Here is an 8551-nt window from a genome sequence, read left to right as displayed (position 1 = left end):
TCTCTACACCAACCTCACCTTCCTACCCATCCATCCCCCACCCCTACTTTCTAGCTCAACTTCACCCTCCCTACCCACTCACACCCCCATCCCCACTCTCTACCCCAACGTCACCCCCCCTACCCACTCACCCCCCACCCACCCCCACTCTCTACCCCAACTTCACCTCCCTACCCACTCATCCCCTGCCCACGCTCTCTACCCCAACTTCACCTCCCTACCCACTCACCCCCCACCCCCACTCTCTACCCCAACTTCACCTCCCTACCCACTCATCCCCTGCCCACGCTCTCTACCCCAACTTCACCTCCCTACCCACTCCTGCCCATCCTTCACCTTCAACCCCACCCCCATCCCTGCTCTCACCCCTCAACCTCACCCCGCTCAACCCCAACCCCATCCCTTAACTCCCAACCTCACCCCCATCCCTTAACCCTAACCCCTCAATCCCTGAACCCCCGCCACTTATCCCTTAACCTTCAACCACTAGCCTGTCAGCCAGTTAGCCCACACTGATGCTGTTTTGTTGTGTTATCGGGGTCTAGATGAGGTTCTTTTGTCCTCCCACAGTAAGCAGTTCAAGATCGTTCTGAAGAAGAGTCATACGGACTCGAAACATTAACTCTTTCTCTCTACAGATGCTGTTAGACCTGCTGTTTTTCCACCAATTTTTGTTTTTGTTTCAAGACTTGTTTGTCAAAACCATTAATCTTTTTTTACATCCATCTGTCTATCTGTCTGTCTATTTATCTGTCTGTCTATCTGTCTGTCTGTCTATCTATCCATCTATCTATCACACATATTTTAGGACCTCTGTATGAGCAACTTCTCCTCCCTCCAGATCTCTGTTATTCAGTCAAATGATGTTACATCATCACCAGGTGCTGCTGATGTTAACCCTTTACAGATGCAGCCCAGGTTGAGATGGTGCAGTCTGAAGCTGGGCCTTCTAGACTCAGAAGAAGAAGAGTTCAAAGAAGAGTCATGTTGAAGTCGAAACGTTAACTCTGTTTCTCTCTCCACCAATGCAGCCAGAACTGCTGAGGGTTTCCAGCACTTTCTGTTTTTATTTCTGATTTCCAGGCATCTGCAGTATTTTGCTTTTATTCTTCTCAACCCAGAGCTGCTCAAGGCCACCCTCCAAGGTCATCTGTAGTCTCCTCAATTGAAGGTCAGCAGCCTTCCGTCAACCAGACTGTAGCTCTGGGAAACATTTCATAGTAGCACTAGGACAGGTAAAGGTACAGCAGAGACACTAAGGAAATGCACAAGGATGATTAGTTTATTTTTGTATGTTTTCTGTCATGATTTTATTTATAAATTTGGATTGAGTGCATTTTGTGTTGGCCTTTGTTTTTGTAATGTGGGAAAAATGATCAGTGACAGAGGAAAGATAAGGAGAGTGGGCTGTTGCTGGTTAGGAAATTGTGGTTGTGGTTACTGGTATCATGCATAGTTATTTGATTATGTAGAGTCTGAACAGAAAGGGGCTGCTGACATTACAACCCTTTTTCTTCCTGATCCTCCTCTTCCTCATGCTCTTGCTCCTCAGCTTCTCTCCTGATAAGTGGTGGCAACAGCTGTCAGCTCATAATCGCTGACTTGTGCAGCGTGCAGCACACTACCACAAATCATGATAACCACTCAGCTGATTACTGGAGAGCTCCTCTGGAGTGGCCCAAGCATTGGAAGCATTTCTTGAAGATACCAGTGGTGTGTTCCATAATATTCCTTGTGGCAGCATGGTACTCGTGTGGGTGGGTTCCAGAGTGGAGTCGTGAACCATGGCATGTGTGGATAAACCTTGTTGCCCAGTAGCTAGCCTTAGACTTCCCATGGTGGTTAAAGTACAGATGACACAGTGGACTGCTGCAGAGTGAAAAAAAATGTGACTACTGCCAGGATAGCAGGCAGTGACCTGCATGATACACTATCTGTGGTCATACAGCAGCTGCACACTGAGGGAATGAAAACCCTTTTAGTTCAGAAAAAAATGGCAGTGTGGACAGGAGGCACACATAAAACAATGTGCGTGCAATCAGTGGAACGCTGCACCACGGGGAAGCCTGCAATCCTAACAAACCCTTGTGCTCACTCCATCTGCTTGTCTTTGGCAAGAGGGAATGCGATGAAGCTATTTCTCTTTGCATAGATTGATCTCCCTTATGCAGCAGTGCACTGCAACTCGTGAGATGTTGCTTAAATCTCCAGCAGCTACCTGGAAGGATTCTGATGCATAAAAGAACCACTGTCACCTGAGAGCCATGCACAATACAGCCCCTACTCAGCCTTGAGGTTGTAGTTGTGGCTGCTGCAGTTGGCATATTTCAGTCACGATCTCTTTAGTGGTGAAGCTCATACATTGGTTGTCGCTGAAGTCCAGGGAAAATAATTGCTCAGTAAATCCTTCTGTGGTGTAAGCCTCCTGTTGAGAGCCCTGTTTCCCTTCCCCTTCCAGCAGCTTGCAAAACCTCTCTTCATTCTCCCAGTCATCTTCAATTCCAATTTGGCCACTTTTGGAAGCAATTAGTTTCAGCGCAAGTCTTTAAAAGTTTTCAACACCAGCCAGACCACTCCCTGTGGACTATTCAAACGCCAGTCATGTATAGGAAATCGTCAAGGGTTGAACTGTAGCCATTGCCGGGAGAAATAATGTAATGGTAACTAGTTCATGATTTGCTTTAATTAGCTCCACAAGTGCATGTTTTACTTACTGGTACCTGGTAAATAGGTGCAAGGAATCAAGCAGGCAATATAGGCTGTGTTACAAAGATGCACAGGAGTTCCAGACGTGCCCACACAGAGCAGAGGCGGTGGCGTAGTGGACTCTAATGATGACCATGACACCATTGTCAATTGTTGTAAAAACCCATCTGGTTCACTAATGTCCTTTAGGGATGGAAATCTGTTATCCTTACCCGGTCTGGCCTACATGTGACTCAGACCCACAGCAATGTGGTTGACTCTTAAATGCCCTCTGAAATGGCCAACAAGACACTCAGTTGTATCAAACCGCTACAAAGCCTCAAAAAAAGGAATGAAACTGGATGGACCACCAGGCATCGACCTTGAATGTGGCAGGACTTTGGCACCAGAAACGACAATGACTAACTCAGACCTGTTGACCCTGCAAGGTCCTCTCTTACTAACATCTGGGGTCTTGTGCCGAAATTGGGAGAGCTGTCTCACAAACTAGTCAAGCAACAGCGTGACATGGTCATCCTCATGGAATCATATCTTACAGATAATGTCCCAGACACCACCATCACCATCCCTGTCCTACTGGAAAGACAGACCCACCAGAGGTGGCGGCACAGTGGTACGCAGTCGATTGCTTTGGGACTCCTCAACATCGACTCCAGACCCCAGAAAGTTTCATGGCTTGGGCTGACAAGTGGCAAGTAACATTTGCGCCACACAAGTGCCAGGCAGTGGACCATCTCCAACAAGAGAGAGCCTAACCATCACCCCTTGACGTTCAATGGTATTACCATAATTGAATCCCCCACTATCAACATCCTGGGGGTTACCATTGACCAAGAACTGAACTGGGCTAGCCATATAAATACTGTGACTACAAGAGCAGGTCAGAGGCTAGGAATCCTGCGACGAGTAACTCACCTCCTGACTCCCCAAAGCGTGTCTACCATCTACAAGACACAAGCGTGATGGAATGCTCTCCACTTGCTTAGATGAGTGCAGCTCCCACAACCCTCAAGAAGCTTGACACCATGCAGGACAAAGCAGCCCGCTTGATTGGCACCCCATCCACAAACATTCACTCCCTCCACCACCAATGCACAGTGGCAGCAGTGTGTACCATCTACAAGATGATCTGCAGGAATTCACCAAAGCTCCTTAGACAGCACCTTCCAAACCCACGACCATTACCATCTAGAAGGACAAATGCAGCAGATAGATGGGAACACCACCGCCTGCAAATTCCCCTCCAAGCCACTCACCATCCTGACTTGGAAATATATCGCCATTTCTTCACTGTGGCTGGGTCAAGTTCCTGGAACTCCCTAACAGCACCGTGGTTGTACCTACACCACGGACTGCAGCGGTTTAAGAAGGTAGCTCACCACCACCTTCTGAAGGGCAAGTAGGGATGGGTAATAAATGCTGTCCCAGCCAGCGAAGTGCAGATCCAATGAATGAATAAAAACAAAAAAGACCCTGTGTAGAGAATGCCAAAGATGGCGACCACCCACACCCAAGCCGGCGGTTCACTTATACCCGACGTACAAATCGACCCTGTTTCTGGAGGGCTTTTTCAAGGTTCCAAACACCAATCCCTATAACGACATGAGTGCATGAATTGCAACAATTATTCATTCCCATCTGGTGCAAAAATTAAACAGGAAAGGTGGCCCAACAATGGATTACAAAAGAAATTAGAGATAGTTTTAGATCCAAAGAGGGAGACATATAAAATGGCCAGAAAAAGCAGCAAGGCTGAGGATTGGGAGCAGTCTAGAATTCAGCAACAGTAGACAAAAAGATTGATCAAGAAGGGGAAAATGGAGTATGAGAGTAAACGCGCAGGGAACATAAAAACTGACTGTAAAAGCTTCGATAAATATGTGAAGAGAAAAAGATTAGCAAAGACAAATGTCGGTCCCTTACAGTCAGAAATGGGGGAAATTATAATGGGGAACAAAGAAATGGCAGAAGAATTGAACACATATTTTGGTTCTGTCTTCACAAAAGAGAACGCAAATAATTTCCCCGAAGTGTTAGGGAGCCAAGGGTACAGTGAGAGGGAGGAATTGGAGAAAATCATTATTCGTAAAAAAAAAAATGTTGCTGGAGAAATTGATGGGGTTAAAGGCTGAAAATTCTCTAGGGCCTTGTTATCTACATCCCAGAGAACTACAGCAAGTGGCCCTGGAAATATTGGATGCATTGGTGGTCATCTTCCAAAATTCTATAGATTCTGGAGCAGTTCCTACAGGAGGGTGGCAAATGTAACCCCACTATTTAAAAATGGAGGGAGAGAAAAAACAGAATTACAGACCAGATGGCCTAACATCAGTAGTGGGGAAAATGCTAGAACCTATTATAAAAGACGTGATAACAGAATACTTTGAAAGCATTAAGGGGATTAGACAAAGTCAGCATGGGTCTATGAAAGGGAAATCATGCTTAACTAATCTACTGGAGTTTATTGAGGATGTAACCAGTAGAATAGATAAGGGAGAACCAGTGGATGTGATGTATTTGGATTTCAAGAAGGCTTTTGATAAGGTCCCACATAAGAGGCTAGTGGGCAAAATTAAAGCACATGGGATGGGGGGGTAATACACTGGCATGGATTGAGAATTGGTTGACAGACTGGAAACAGCAAAATTTTACGCTGGGTGTGCATGTGCGCGCCCAACATACCCGAGTGTAAAATGACGTGCGATGACGAGCGGGATGAGGTTTCCTAAAGCAAATAAACATTAAATAAAAAATTATTTTGGAATTTAAAACATGTCCCATCTCAGGTGACAGAGTCGCATGAGGGGACATGTTTGATTAAATTTTTACTGTTTTTATTAATTTTTCAAAAAAGCGCTTCAATCTCCCTGAGACAGCTCCGTGCCTCTGGTAGATTGAAGCGCTCTTTCGCTCGCATGTGTGAACTGCACGCTAGGCCTGGCTCTCCATCCTCCCCCCACCCCCCCACCCCCCTACCCGCACAGGCAGTGCTCAGCACTGCCGTGCGTGATCCATGCAGGGTCGGCCTACCCACGTGAAATCGCGGTGCGGAGCCAATTGCATGGCGGTGGTTGGCTGCCTGACCAGCCCCACCGGCCCCCATTGAGCACCCCCACCAAGGGCAAAATCCTGCCCAGAGAGTGGGCATAAATGAATCTTTTTCCATAAGGCAGGCAGTGACTGATGGTGTACTGCAGGGATCAGTGCTTGGACCCCAGCTGTTCACAATATATTTAAATGACTTGGATGAGGAAACCAAATGCAATATTTCCAAGATAAAAGCAAAAAACTGAGGATGCCGGAAATCCAAAACAAAGATAAAACTACCTGGACAAACTCAGCAGGTCTGGTAGCATCTGCGAAGAGGAACACAGTTAACGTTTCGACTCGAAACATTAACTGTGTTCCTCTCCATAGATGCTGCCAGGCCTGCTGAATTTGTCCAGGTAGTTTTATCTTTGTTTTGCAATATTTCCAAGTTTGCTGATGACACAAAACTGGGCGGGGTTGTGAGTTGTGAGGAGGATGCAAAGAGGCTTCAGGGCAATTTAGACAAGTTGTTTATCTGGGAAAGTACATGGCAGATGCAGTGTAATGTGGATAAATGTGAAATTATACGCTTCAGTGTGAAAAACAGAAAGGCAGAGTATTATTTAAATGTTGATATATTGGGAAATGTGGATGTACAAAGGGACCTGGATGTCCTTGTACACCAGTCAATGAAAGTAAATAGGCAGGTGCAGCAAGCAATTAGGAAGGCAAAGGGTATGTTGGCCTTCATTGCAAAAGGATTTGAGTTCAGAAGTAGGAATGACTTACTGAAGATATACAGGGTCTTGGCGAGACCACACCTGGAGTATTGTGTGCTGTTTTGGCCTTCCTACCTAAGAAAGGATAAACTTGCCATAGAGGGAGTGCAGCGAATGTTCACTTGGCTGATACCGGGGATGGCAGGACTGTTGTATGAAGAGAGATTGGTTCCACTGGGCCTATGTTCACGAGAGTTTGGAAGAATGAGAAGGGATTTGATTGAAACATATAAAATTCTAACAGCGCTAGACAAACTAGATGCAGGGAGGATATTTCCCCTGGATGGGGAGTCTAGAACCAGGGGTCACAACCTCAGGATACAGAGCAAGCCCGTTTAGGACTGAGATGGGGAAAAATTTCTTCACTCAGAGGGTGGTCAACCTGTGGAATTCTCTACCACAGAGGGCTGTGGAGGTCGGGTCACTGAGTATATTCAAGAAAGAAATTGGTAATTCTTTTGGATATTAGGGGTATCAAGGAATATGGAGAGAAAGTGGGAATATGGCTTTGAGATGGAGAATCAGCCATGATTGTATTAAATGGCGGGAGCAGGCTCGAAGGGCTGAATGGCCTACTCTTGCTCCTAGTTTCTATGTTTCTATGACATCTCAGTACATCTCCTAAGGACCCCGCTCGCACTGGCTGTTGTGTCATTGGCACCAAGGGAGTAGGAGAAGATCACAGCAGGTCAGCACCTGTGAGATTTAGAGAGACTAAATGTGGCAATTTTAATTACAACCCACAGCCCCTGCCCCCCATGTGCCATCTTGGTTTCCACCAGGCCAGTAGAGTTTAATAACTGTAATATTGATTCTCAACACTACTATATAAGCAAATTGATCACAGAATGTTTGCCTTTACTTTAAAGAACTTAGTCCCATTCTGAGATATTAAACAGAGGCCCCCGTCTGCCCACTCAGTTGGGCATAAAAAACCCCATGAAGGTTTTAAAAAGAGCAGGGGGGTATTCCCCAAAGCCCAGGCTAATATTTATACCTCAGGCAGCATCAATAAAAAACAAATTATCTGCTCACTTATCTCATTGCTGTTGCTGTGTGCAAATTGGCTGCAGGATTTCCACATTACCACAGTGACTACAGTTTAAAAATACTTCAATGGCTGTGAAATGCTTTGGGAATATTCTGAGGCTGTGAAAGGCACTGTGTAAATACAAGCCTTTTATTCTTTCTTAATGTAGAAAAATATCCTAAGGTGTTTTACAGAGGCATTGAGGTGTGTGCCTGCACATCGCAATGTCAAGTTTTATAATTGCATAATTTGGGGTTCAGTGTAACAATACTAGCCCTCGTGATCGGAACTTGTGTGTCCTTCACATGTGTCGTCAAGTGTATTTTTTCAGTAATCCAGCAGGTGGACTGAAAACACTAGTGAGACAAGGCCAGTGTGGTGATTGAAGGCATAACCTTTCCCATTGCCTTTATAGGTCATGTAATTGCTCTGACGAACAAGCCCTAGGCACAGGTAATTTGGGGAGGAGGGGGCAGAGCTTTCTAGACCTGGACCTGGTTCAAGCGTGTAGCTTCTACAAGAGCTCTGTAGTAAAATTATCTGTTTCAAATAAGAAGCCTGCTCGGTACATCAAATATTTGGCGATGATGGTAAAATCACTCCGATGCTGCACCTCGCCCTGTGAATACGGGTACACCAGTTCTTAAGGAAAAGAAAGAAAAGTCTACTCACCAGTCATGCCACTCTTCTGCAGAATCGACCCTTATGTTGTGTCCATGGAAGACTTGGAGCGCCTTGGTTTTTATTTCGTGGCGAATGAAACAAATGCAGAGGAGAAGCGGAAAGCAATTCTTTTGAGTGTCTGTGCCAGTGAGACATATAACCTCATCCACAGCCTGACAGCCCCGAACGTGCCCAATTCTAAATCTTTCAACAAATTGGTAGACCTCGTGAAGACACATTTTCAGCCGAAGCCATCGGTAATAATGCAGAAGTTTAAGTTTAATTCCAGAGTAAGGGGCCCTGGGAGAGTTCATTGCAACTTATGTAGTGAAGTTGAAGCAGC

This window comes from Carcharodon carcharias, chromosome 28 (genome assembly GCF_017639515.1).
Source record: "Carcharodon carcharias isolate sCarCar2 chromosome 28, sCarCar2.pri, whole genome shotgun sequence".
Classification (NCBI taxonomy): domain Eukaryota; kingdom Metazoa; phylum Chordata; class Chondrichthyes; order Lamniformes; family Lamnidae; genus Carcharodon; species Carcharodon carcharias.
This window is presented reverse-complemented; position numbering follows the sequence as displayed.